This window comes from Neoarius graeffei, chromosome 23 (assembly GCF_027579695.1).
Source record: "Neoarius graeffei isolate fNeoGra1 chromosome 23, fNeoGra1.pri, whole genome shotgun sequence".
NCBI classification, from domain to species: Eukaryota; Metazoa; Chordata; class Actinopteri; order Siluriformes; family Ariidae; genus Neoarius; species Neoarius graeffei.
In genome coordinates this window covers 29749038-29761888 of record NC_083591.1, presented here as the reverse complement: position 1 = coordinate 29761888, position 12851 = coordinate 29749038, and positions in this window count along the sequence as shown.

Here is a 12851-nt window from a genome sequence, read left to right as displayed (position 1 = left end):
CTGTGGTCCTGGAAAAGATGTTACTGTGTTTCAGAAGGGTCAAATTATTGGCCTGCATCAAGCAAAGAAAACAACTAAGGAGATTGCTGAAATTACTGGAATTGAGTTAAGGATTGTCCAACACATTATTAAAACCTGGAAAGATAGCGGTGAACCGTCAACTTAATGGAAGAAATGTGCTTGGAAAAAAATCTTCACTGATTGTTAACGGCAGGGGCGTGTTTAGCCTATTTTTGGGGGTGCTCAAGCACCCCCAAAAACGAGCTGAGCACCCCCTAGCTCAGCACCCTCAAAAACACTGCTTTTGGACGTAATTTTCAGAAATAAGTGCCCTTGCGCACTGCGCAATGAATGTGTGCGCGGCCGTGTGTGTGTTCTTGAATTCACCTGTTACGTGATAGTTCTATGAGCAGTAAAATCCCTCTCCTCCTTGCGTCCCCTCTGATTGGGTTGCCTGTCCGCGCGAGTGCTTGCTACGGCATGGTGGTTTTTAACTGGATTCCACGCCGATGAGGAACTCGAAGTAGCACCTGAGTATTACTGGCATAGCGAGATGTGAAGGTACGGACTGGAGTTACAATTGTTAAACACAACACAATAATATGCATAATGCGATATTGATGTTCCCTGGTCTATGAACAGAATGATAAAAACGACATTTATCATCCATATCGAGATACTTTTGTGCAGAGCTGTACAAGTGCTACGGTGCTAGACCACCGTGTGTTAGTCAATTTTATTTAATGTAACATAGCGTTTACGTTTGCTTATCATTTATATATTTATATTTATATATTTATCATAAATAACATCATAATAATTAGCAAATTAATCAAAACAGACACTGAAACATACATGCACGAAGCAAACAATTAAACAAATGACTATCAAAAGAACACGACCAAAATATAACAAATATAACAAAAAATATAAACTAATGTAAACTAATGTAAAATCATAATAATACACACTATTATTACACAATACACAATAACACATTAATTAACAATTACCACTGTTCAAAATGAATAGCTCCAACATTACAAATGCAGTAGTAGGTCTTGTTTAGTTAAAAATATAATGTAAATATTTGTGTCAGTGGTCGTAAATGTGTAGATATCATAGTTTATTGGGTCAGCTTCTGTTAAAACATTGCATAAGTCTAGTCTAGTCTTCTTGTCTAGTTAAGTCTAGTCTAAATGCGGAATAAACGTGGAAACACTGTCGTTCAAGCCAGGTGCCTCTGTCAGCTCTGGGGGCTAAGCACCCCCAAATATCAGATGCTAGAATCGCCCCTGGTTAACGGAGATCACTTAAACATTTGATAAAGTTGAATCATAAGTCCCAAGTCCAGATTTATCCTATTCTAGAGCAATAGGTGCATCAGTATAAGAAGGCAAGCACATGAAGCGATGTAACCATCATACATAGTGGCCACTGTACAAGCCTCTGGAGGCAGTGTTATGATCTGTGGTTGCTTCATTTGGTCTGGTCGAGGCTCAGCAACGTTATGTGATGTGGCAATGAGGATGTGGTTGAGCGTTGACTGTGAACGGCAAGGAGTAAAGTGGGCAGTCCTCACTCTCCGGTACTACCTGCTAGGATGCCCATTCACCCTCTGTTCCAACCATGCCCCGCTCCAGTGGCTCCATGGCATGAAGGATGCCAACACACAGATCACTCATTGGTATCAGACCCTTCAACCCTTTAAATTTGAGGTGGTCCACAGGCCAGGGGCTCAGGTGGCAGATGACCTCTCCCGCCAAGAGAGATAGTCAGCTGCAGGCCGGATGGCTCCCTGACCTGAGTTGGGCGGTGGGGGTATGTGGCAGTGAGGGCATGGTCGAGCATCGACCGTGAACAGTGAGGAGTCAGGTTGAACCAGCAGGTAAAGTGATGAGTTACACCTGTTTCTAATTACTGGCTGTCTATTAATGTGTGTCTCTGTGTGTCTTTCAGATGGCCAATAACAAGAGAGAGAATTGTGTTCCCCAATGCGTGTGATCTGTTTGTGTGTACAGTGTAGTAGTCACAGAAGAGTGAAAATAATAAAAGTGCACTTTGAATTGTCACACCTGTCTCCAGTTCCTCATTGTCCAGACATAAAAGTTGTTACATGTGGCAATAAAATTAAGTCAGTTGACTACCTAAACATACTGAATGACCAGTGTAGCAGTAAGGGTGTGGTCAAGTGTCAGCTGTGAACGGCAAGGAGTTGGATTGAATCAGCAGGTAACGTGATGAGTTATACCTATGTCTAATTACTGGCTGTCTATTAACGTGTGTCTCTGTGTGTCTTTCAGATGGCCAGTAATGTGTGTGTGAGAGAGAGAAAGCTGAGTTTCCCAACACCTGTGTGTGTGTGTGTTGTGCGTAGTAGTCACTGAAAAGTGAGTTAGAATAAAGTGCATCTGGAATTGTAGTGACTGTCTCCAGTTCTTAATTTTCCACACATCAAAAGTCGTTACACTGGTGCCAAAGCCCGGGAGTGAGGAATGAACATTGCCATGGAGTTCGAACCAGTCAGAGAACTCCTCCAGGTCCTCACCAACAACTTCCAGTGTCGGCACCAAGCACTTGTTGTGCTGTCCATGGATCAGGGGCAGCGCTTCTGGGGTCTGCTCAAGGCCCAGATGAAGGACTGGCAGGTGATCTGGAGCTTGGTCCAGTCAGCGGGTGCTTCAACGGTCATTCTTGTGGCTAGCATGCCTGTCCAGCTGGTCAAGATGGGGCCGGAGCATGACCCCAACACCTTCCTCAAGCTATTCGAGCATGTCATGGAGGTGAGCTTGTGGCCAACCTCACAGTGGGCAGCTTGCCTATTGCCACTCTCGTTAGGGGAAGCCCAGCTCACGGCTTGGCAGCTCCCAGCCACCAGCATGCTGGAGTACCCAGACCTTAACCCTCTGGGGTCTGAGGGTATTTTCTGGCATCAATGATTTTGGCATGTGTTACATAGCCAGATCCTCCCCAGAATACCAAACGCCTACCGAGACACTACAAAAACAAAAGGGATACAAAGCTAACCTACCAAAGTATCAAAGTCTAGGGATTTTTAAACTAATAGTTAGCTAGGACCTGGATGTCTGGTGTCTGCGTTAAACATGAACTTATATCTATAACAGTAATATATGTCGTGATGTTTGCCACTAAAGTTAGGAAGGCCACAGAAGAGCAGCTTACTGCAAACACAGACAAACACATTCTGGGACAGCCCAATCCTCGCTCCAACAAGTGGCCAGCCAAAGCTCCAGTGGTTCTCACAGTTCAAATTTTATTTGTGTAGACGACGATAATCCAAAACAAAAAGGTCCAAGATTAACCAAAGTCCTCAGGGGCTACTTCCAGACACATGCAGTCAGCTAGGGAAAACTCACATCCAAGAGAATGCTGCCCGGTGTAATCACCTGTTTCCTTTTTGAAGGGGCACGTCACATATGTCCACTAATCAGCTGGCACTCCCACAACCTTCCCAATCATCAGTATGTGCATCTTTCCTGACTGACATGCTTCCTTACATTCCTCCCCTCTCAAACAAAAAAATATTTTTTAAATTATACTCTTACTTTTTTCCTTTTTTAAATAGCTATTATTTGTCTTTGGCATTGTCTATACTCATTAGCAAGTTTTTATAACTTCTATTACATATACACAAAATACATTAGACTAAAACCAATATTACCCTTCTACTTCTTGCCATCCTTAAAGCAGAATACACGAGGTAATTATCCATCTCAAAAATCCATAGGCAATAATTCAGCAAAAGTCAGTGCTCTTCAAAACAAATTCATCTATGCTTGAGATAGAGTATCGGCAATGATGTCTTTTCCTGCAACATGTTGCATGACCAAATTATATGTTTGCAACACAAAGCTCCATCTAAACACCCTGGCATTTGAGGTTTAAAACTTAGCCACAAACATGAGCGGATTGTGATCCATAAGAACCACTATCTCGCCACCAGAGCTGGACAAATAGATCTCAAAACAATGCACTGCAAGAACAAGTGCCAATGCTTCCTTCTCAATAGTTGAATATACTCGCTAATGTTTATCAAGCTTCTTGGAGAAGTAGGCTACTGGTCTGTCAAAATCCTGCTCCTTGGTCTGTAATAAAACAGTCCTAATTCCCACTTCACAGGCATCTACGGCCAATTTAAAAGGAACCTCAAAGTCCGGTGCCCTCAACACAGGCTCACAGGACAAGATTGCCTTTACTCGATCAAATGCTGACTGACCACTTAAACTTTAAACCTTTCTTGAGCAGGCTGGTCAATGGTTCTGTTACTGCAGCAAAGTTTGGAACAAATCTGTGATAGAACCCACACATGCCAAAAACTCTCATAAGTTCACATTGTGTTCTAGGTACTGGAAGAGCCAAAATGGCCTGTATCTTAGCATGCTTAGGCGACACTAATCCCTGGCCAACACGATGACCCAAATAAGTGACCTGACCCCTGCCGAACTCGCACTTCGGCAGGTTAGCCACTAAATTAGCCTGCTGAACTTTCTCAATGCTCACACATGCTGAACATAGTCACACCAGGATGTACTGTATATCACCACATCAATATAGGTTACAACATTGGGTAAACCAGCTGTAATCAGATTCATAGCTCTCTGAAAGGTGGCTGATGCATTTTTCATACCGAATGGGAAGGCTTTACACCTAGGAAGACCAGAGGGAGTTACAAATGCAGAAACTTCCTGGCCCTGGTGTGAGAGGCACTTGCCAGTATCCTTTGAGGAGATCTAACTTTGTCACGAACTGGGCCCGGCCAATGCGGTCTGTGCAATCCTCCAGATGCAGGATTGGAAATCCATCGGCCTTAGTGACCTTGTTTACCTGATGGTAATCAATACAGAAATGCGTCGACCAATCAGCTTTTGGCACCAGCACAACTGATGAGCTCCAGTCACTCTGACCCAGTTCTACCACCCTCCATCCCACTCCACCCTCCATTCACAGACCGATGCTTGGCCATGCCCCCGCTGCCACACTCACCTCTAAGCTAACCCAGACGGAAGACCATAGCCAAATGTCTAACCTTAGATTGGTTGGGCTATAGGAGGGTGAGGAATGCCGCCGGGTTTCTGACCTTAAACATGCCAAAGTGGATACCATCTTTGCAAAGCCAAGCTATCTGCATAGAGCATGCCCATAGACTTTACAGCACAGAGAAAGATGCTAACAGCAACCATCCATGCATGCTGATCTTCAAGCTACTGGACTATACTGATCTCCAGGCAATTCTGAAGGGAGCCAGAGCCCAACCGGTCAAGCATGCTGACTTGTTCTTTCCTGACTATAGCAAAGATACAACCAGCAACAGGAAAACTTTTGTCCCAGTTTACAAGAATATGACTTCACTCAGGCGACAGTCATTTCTGCCTTATCCTGCCCAGCTTAAGGTTACCTACCAGGAATGACTCCTCCACTTCAATACCCCATCTGATGCAGAGAACTTTCTTCTAAACATTTTTCAGAGGTCCTTCATCTTCCAATGCAACGGTGCTGCACCTCTACAGGAACCAGATGAGATGGATACATCCTCTCCACAATGAGCTGTAGCCTCTAAGCTAGCCTAGTGCTGTGTAAGCTTGTACTTTATGGTATGTTTCCTTCTGAGCATTGTTATTATTTTATAATAATTGAGCTGGAAACATGCTCTTTCAGTTATCTAATTTGTGCTAACTCTATAGGGAGTGCCAATACAAGACTATTTCAGACTACTTTTCCATATAGCCTCCAGTTTATCATCTTTGTTGGTTGATTTATGATTGCTCTGACAGTGCCCATTTATTTGTGAGGTCTGTGTACAGAGCATTATGCAACATTAATAAGGGTTGGTGGGGACCACCTCACATATCTGCGGCGCTGGAATGGCTATTGTGTGTCTTGCAATTCTTGGGTTCTACGAGAACCTGGCAGTTTGCTTATATGTATATAGTTTTTTTTGTTTGTTTGTTTAGTTCTGGATGTATCATCGTTCTTGGTACAGTACAACCAGAAGCTCTCATGCATTCCCATTACTCTTTCTGTATTTTTCATTTTGGGTGTTTTGATATTCTACTCTTTATCTCAAGTATTCCACCATCTAAATGGCTGACTTAAACATTATCAGCTGGAATATTAGAGGCTTAAACTCATCCATTAAGCACACTTGCTGCCTAGAATTTCTCCACCACAAGCAAATATCTATAGCACTGATTCAGGAAATGCACCTGACACACAGCAATGTGCAACGGTTCCAAAATAAGCACTACAAAATCATAGCTCACTCGTGCACTTCCTCCAAAACCTCAGGTGTGTTAATTCTTGTAGAAAGAAAACTGGAATCTGTAGTGGTGGAGAGTAACAATGATAATACTGGTAGATTTGTTTATGTTTTACTTGCTATTAATTACACAAAGATTTTATTAGCCAGCATTTATGCACCAAACATATTTGATGATAGTCATCAAATAAGCAATCCATCAGTGATTCTTTGTTGAGATACTGTGACTCCCATGGTGTTATAGCAGGTGACTTCAATGTAACAGTGTGTCCAGAATGGGATAGATCCAGTGGCTCACCTGAGTCAATGTCATCCTCACCACTGTCTCCAAGATCTTTCCTGGCGGATGTAAACATAGTAGAGCTCTGGCATCTCTGCAATGACAAAGTCAAGGCTTACTCATTTCACTCAGGCCGCCATGGCTCTTTCTTCAAAATTGACTATATATTTATTAGTCCATCTATCATAAATAACACTGGTCATATTAATATGCTCCCCATTTTAATTCCTGATCATGCCCCAGTAACTTGTACTCTAACACCAATTATTAATCACCCTAAAGCACACAGGTGGAACTTCAATGACTCTCTTCTTAGTAAATGAGGCCTTTTTAATCAGATGAAGCAACAGCTTGGCGAATTTACCAACCACAACAAAGAAAGCTGCACCAGTGCTCAAACACTGGGAAACAGCAAAATGCTTCATACATAATGTGTATGTATTGGCCTTTCTTCTAACTTGCACTCTGAGCATAACAAACAGCTGAATGAAATTGAGAGGGAGACTGAGAGACTAGCGCAAGAGCAACTAATAACACCCTCAGTAACCAACACAAATTTACTTACTGTACTTAGAAGGGAATATTGAAGTTTATCCTTAGAAAAGGCAGGGTTTATACTACATAGAACAAAGCAAAGATACTACTATGATAGTGACTACCCAAGCAGGCTACTCACCCTTAGACCAACAATGCGAGTCTAAAGTGCTAATAAAGGCAATTCGGACAGCAGAGGGCATAGTTGTAACACAGCCTGGTGCCATTAATCTCATCTCATCTCATCATCTCTAGCCGCTTTATCCTGTTCTACAGGGTCGCAAGCAAGCTGGAGCCTATCCCAGCTGACTACGGGCAAAAGGCGGGGTACACCCTGGACAAGTCGCCAGGTCATCACAGGGCTGACACATAGACACAGACAACCATTCACACCTACGGTCAATTTAGAGTCACCAGTTAACCTAACCTGCATGTCTTTGGACTGTGAGGGAAACCAGAGCACCTGGAGAAAACCCACGCGGACAACATGCAAACTCCACACAGAAAGGCCCTCGCCAGCCACGGGGCTCGAACCCGGACCTTCTTGCTGTAAGGCGACAGTGCTAACCACTACGCCACTGTGCCGCCCAGTGCCATTAATGACATGTTTAAAAAGTTATATTGTAATCTCTAGGCATCAGAAGACCAACTAGATATTGCGAGGTGTGCCTCATTACTTCACAGTCTAGCTCTGCCTAAACTAGATGAAGATATGGCAGAGTTGGAAAATCCTATATCGATGGAAGAACTTGAATCAGCAGTAAAATCCCTGAATAAAGGTAAATCAGCTGGGTTGGACGGGCTACCCCTTGAATTTTATGTTGTGTTTTGGGACTAGGTAGGACCACTGATATTAGACACTATAAACTTTGCAATGAAATGGGGATCATTCCATAAAGATAAAATAAATGCATTGATTACCATTCGCCTCAAGAAGGGCAAGGACCCACTAGGATGCTCCAGCTACCGGCCTATATCCCTGATTTGTGGAGATATGAAAATTTACTGCAAGGTCCTGGTTACTCGTATGGAAACTGTAGTGGGTAAACTCCTACATTTTGATCATACAGGGTTCCTTAAAGGGAAAGTCACATCTGATAATCTCAGAAGGCTCTTGCATATTATTAACATCACTGATACCCTTCAAGAAGACTGTGCTGTTTTTTCACCTGATGCAGAAAAGGCTTTCGACCACCTGGAATGGGGTTATTTGTGGATGGTCCTGGAGAGATTTGGTTCTGGGCCAAAGTCTCTATGATAAAAGCCTTATATGGTGGTACCACAGCCTCGGTCCTCACTGGTGCCTTTCAGTCACCAGCTTTTAATTTACATAGAGGAACAAGACAAGACTGCCCATGCTCACCTCTGTTGTTTGCTTTATTTTTTAGAACCTCTGGCACAGGCCATCAGAGAAAGTAATGTAATATCCCCTATAATTGTAGACTGCTCAAGACACTATCTTTCACTGGACACTGACGACTGCCTTCTTTTTCTTTCTAATATCCAGGAATCCTTACCATACCTTTTGACTCTTTTCAATTATTTTTCACAATATGGAAGGATATAAAATAAACTGGTCTAAATCTGCTCTCCTCCTTCTGAATTGAGCAGCTAAGAAAGCCCTTCTACCAGCTGGTATCCCTGACTGTATGCCTTTCACCTACCTTGGTATAGAGATTTACCCTAACTTTCATAAATGTGTTAATGAAAACTTTTATGATGTAAAAAAGAAAACAGTACAGGATCTAAGAGATGGGGCTCTTTTCAAGTTTCTGTGCAAGGCAGAATCTCAACTATCAAAATGAATGTCTCATCTCATCTTCTCTAGCCGCTTTATCCTTCTACAGGGTCGCAGGCAAGCTGGAGCCTATCCCAGCTGACTATGGGCGAAAGGCGGGGTACACCCTGGACAAGTCGCCAGGTCATCACAGGGCTGACACATAGACACAGACAACCATTCACACTCACACCTATGGTCAATTTAGAGTCACCAGTTAACCTAACCTGCATGTCTTTGGACTGTGGGGGAAACCGGAGCACCCGGAGGAAACCCACGCGGACACGGGGAGAACATGCAAACTCCACACAGAAAGGCCCTCGCCGGCCCCGGGGCTCGAACCCGGACCTTCTTGCTGTGAGGCGACAGCGCTAACCACTACACCACCGTGCCGCCCAAAATGAATGTCTTGCTCCATATTAACTTTGTTCTTTATGATTCCTGTTGCTTCTCCACCTAAATATACAGTACTGTGCAAAAGTCTTAGGCAACCTATTTCATACAAACTTTGTTATAGATTTCTATTTTGACTTACATTATCGAATCAGTACAAAAACATTTTAGAGTTCCAAATGTTCGTTTTCCAGCACAAAATTAAATGTTATAGAAATTTTTTTTGTATCTGAGCAGCATATTACATAAGAGACTACTTTTCAGATTAAAAAAGAAAACATCATGAAGGCTATTGGGTTTTGCTGCAAAATTAAGATGCAAGTATGACAGTCAAAGTGTCCAGAAGAACTGTGGCTGGTTCTGCAAGATGCTCAGTAAAACCTACAGCTCATTTCCTTATAAAACTGCACTCATTGCACCTGAGACTACTATTTTTTTTTTAAAGCAAAGGGTCATCTCACACCAAACATTGACTTTATTTCATTTATTATCGCTTACTACTGTTTATAGTATTTTTTTAAATGTTGAATCATTTCATTTCATTATTTTTAGCCATTTTTGCTGTACAGCATTTCTTTACATGTGTCTAAGACTTTTGCACAGTACTGTATATCTGAAATGCACTCTCTCATATCACAATTCATTTGGTGAGGAAAACATGCTAGAATTAAACTCACAACTTTACAAAGAAGTAAAATTACAGGAGGCCTGGCAGTCCCAAATCTAAATTTCTACTACTATGCCTTCCAAATTAGACCATTGCAGGTATGGAGACACCAGGATTCACAAGTCCCATGGTGAGCAATAGAGGTGGTGCATGTGAAACCGCATTGGTTAGAGGACTTACCCTATATAAGCATAGATTGCAAAAATATCCAGCTACATTATGGGAATATCATATTTAACTCTCTTAATGTCTGGAGAAAAACTGCTGGGTGTAACAAGTGTATTTCATAAAACATCTCCATTATAGAACAATTATCATTTTCGGTCAGGTGGGAAGCCATTTGTATTTCCCCTGTGGACTCATAAAGAAGTCTCTGGTTTTGGTGACTTATTTGACAGTACTGCACTGTGCACATTACTGGATATAAAAACGGATTTTGATCTGTCAAGTACTTCATATTTCCTCTATCTAAGGCTGAGATCTGCAATGAAGGTGTATGGGATGCCCTGGAGTCAGCTGATTCTAGAGCACCCTATGGAGAAATGGGTTAGACCAAAGCAGAGCTCAAGAGGGACTGTAACAATCATTTACAATGCTTTAATTCTCTATCATTCTAGAGACCTAGCTGTAGAAAGGATGTGAGAACGGGACTTGAACACACTTGGTCAAGAACCATTATGGGAAAACATATGGGAAAACCTAAGTAGTGCCTCCAAAAATCTGGCACATCAATATATATACACTTCAAGCTTATACATCAGGCTTACAGTGGTGCTTGAAAAATTTGTGAACCCTTTAGAATTTTCTATATTTCTGAATAAATATGACCTAAAACATCATCACATTTTCACACAAGTCCTAAAAGTAGATAAAGAGAACCCAGTTAAACAAATGAGAAAAAAATATTATACTTGATCATTTATTTATTAAGGAAAATGATCCAATATTACATATCTGTGAGTGGCAAAAGTATGTGAACCTCTAGGTTTAGCAGTTAATTTGAAGGTGAAATTAGAGTCAGGTGTTTTCAATCAATGGGATGACAATCAGGTGTGAGTGGGCACCCTGTTTTATTTAAAGAACAGGGATCTATCAAAGTCTGATCTTCACAACACGTGTTTGAGGAAGTGTATCATGGCACGAACAAAGGAGATTTCTGAGGACCTCAGAAAAAGTGTTGTTGATGCTCATCAGGCTGGAAAAGGTTACAAAACCATCTTTAAAGAGTTTGGACTCCACCAATCCACAGTCAGACAGATTGTGTACAAATGGAGGAAATTCAAGACCATTGTTACCCTCCCCAGCAGTGGTCGACCAACAAAGATCACTCCAAGAGCAAGGCGTGTAACAGTCGGTGAGGTCACAAAGGACCCCAGGGTAACTTCTAAGCGACTGAAGGCCTATCTCACATTGGCTAATGTTAATGTTCATGAGTCCACCATCAGGAGAACATTGAACAACAAATGGTGTGCATGGCAGGGTTGCAAGGAGAAAGCCACTGCTTTCCAAAAAGAACATTGCTGCTCATGTGTAGTTTGCTAAAGATCATGTGGACAAGCCAGAAGTTTATTGGAAAAATGTTTTGTGGACGGATGAGACCAAAATAGAATTTTTGGTTTAAATGAGAAGCGTTATGTTTGGAGAAAGGAAAACACTGCATTCCAGCATAAGAACCTTATCCCATCTGTGAAACATGGTGGTGGTAGTATCAGGGTTTGGGCCTGTTTTGCTGCATCTGGGCCAGGACAGCTTGCCATCATTGATGGAACAATGAATTCTGAATTATACCAGTGAATTCTAAAGGAAAATGTCAGGACATCTGTCCATGAACTGAATCTCAAGAGAAGGTGGGTCATGCAGCAAGACAACGACCCTAAGCACACAAGTCGTTCTATCAAAGAATGGTTAAAGAAGAATAAAGTTAATGTTTTGGAATGGCCAAGTCAAAGTCCTGACTTTAATCCAATCAAAATGTTGTGGAAGGACCTGAAGCGAGCAGTTCATGTGAGGAAACCCACCAACATCCCAGAGTTGAAGCTGTTCTGTACGGAGGAATGGGCTAAAATTCCTCCAAGCCGGTGTGCAGGACTGATCAACAGTTAACGGAAACGTTTAGTTGCAGTTATTGCTGCACAAGGGGGTCACACCAGATAGTGAAAGCAAAGGTTCATATACTTTTGCCACTCACAGATATGTAATATTAGACCATTTTCCTCAATAAATAAATGACTAAGTATAATATTTTTGTCGCATTTGTTTAACTGGGTTCTCTTTCTCTACTTTTCGGACTTGTGTGAAAATCTGATGATGTTTTAGGTCATATTTATGCAGAAATATAGAAAATTCTAAAGGGTTCACAAACTTTCAAGCACCACTGTATGCTACCCCTTTGAAATGTTTTAAAATGAAATTAGTCTCAAGCCTTAATTGCACTCACTGCCCAGATCAGGCACTTGACACAATAATGCACATGTTCTGGGAGTGTGTCCCAATCAGACACTTCTGGAATGAAATATTTTCTATAATGTCATCACTACTTGATATTTCCCCTTTCATACCCAATCATGATACTATCACTTGTTGCTAAATCACCTGTTTACCTGGAGAATGTTCCAAACAGGTGTTTTTTGAGCATTCCACAACTTTCCCAGTCTTTTGTTGCCCCTGTCCCAACTTTTTTGGAAAGTGTTGCAGGCATCAAATTCAGAATGAGTGTATATTTACAAAAACAATAAAGTTTATCAGTTTGAACATTAAATAGCTTGTCTTTCTTTTGTATCCAATTAAATATAGGTCAAAAAGGATTTGAAAATTATTGCATTCTGTTTTTATTTGTTTTACACAGTGTCCCATTTTTTTTGTAATTGGGGTTGTACATGCAAACAGAAATCCATAGTGAGGTCCGGTATTCATTGCTACTTGA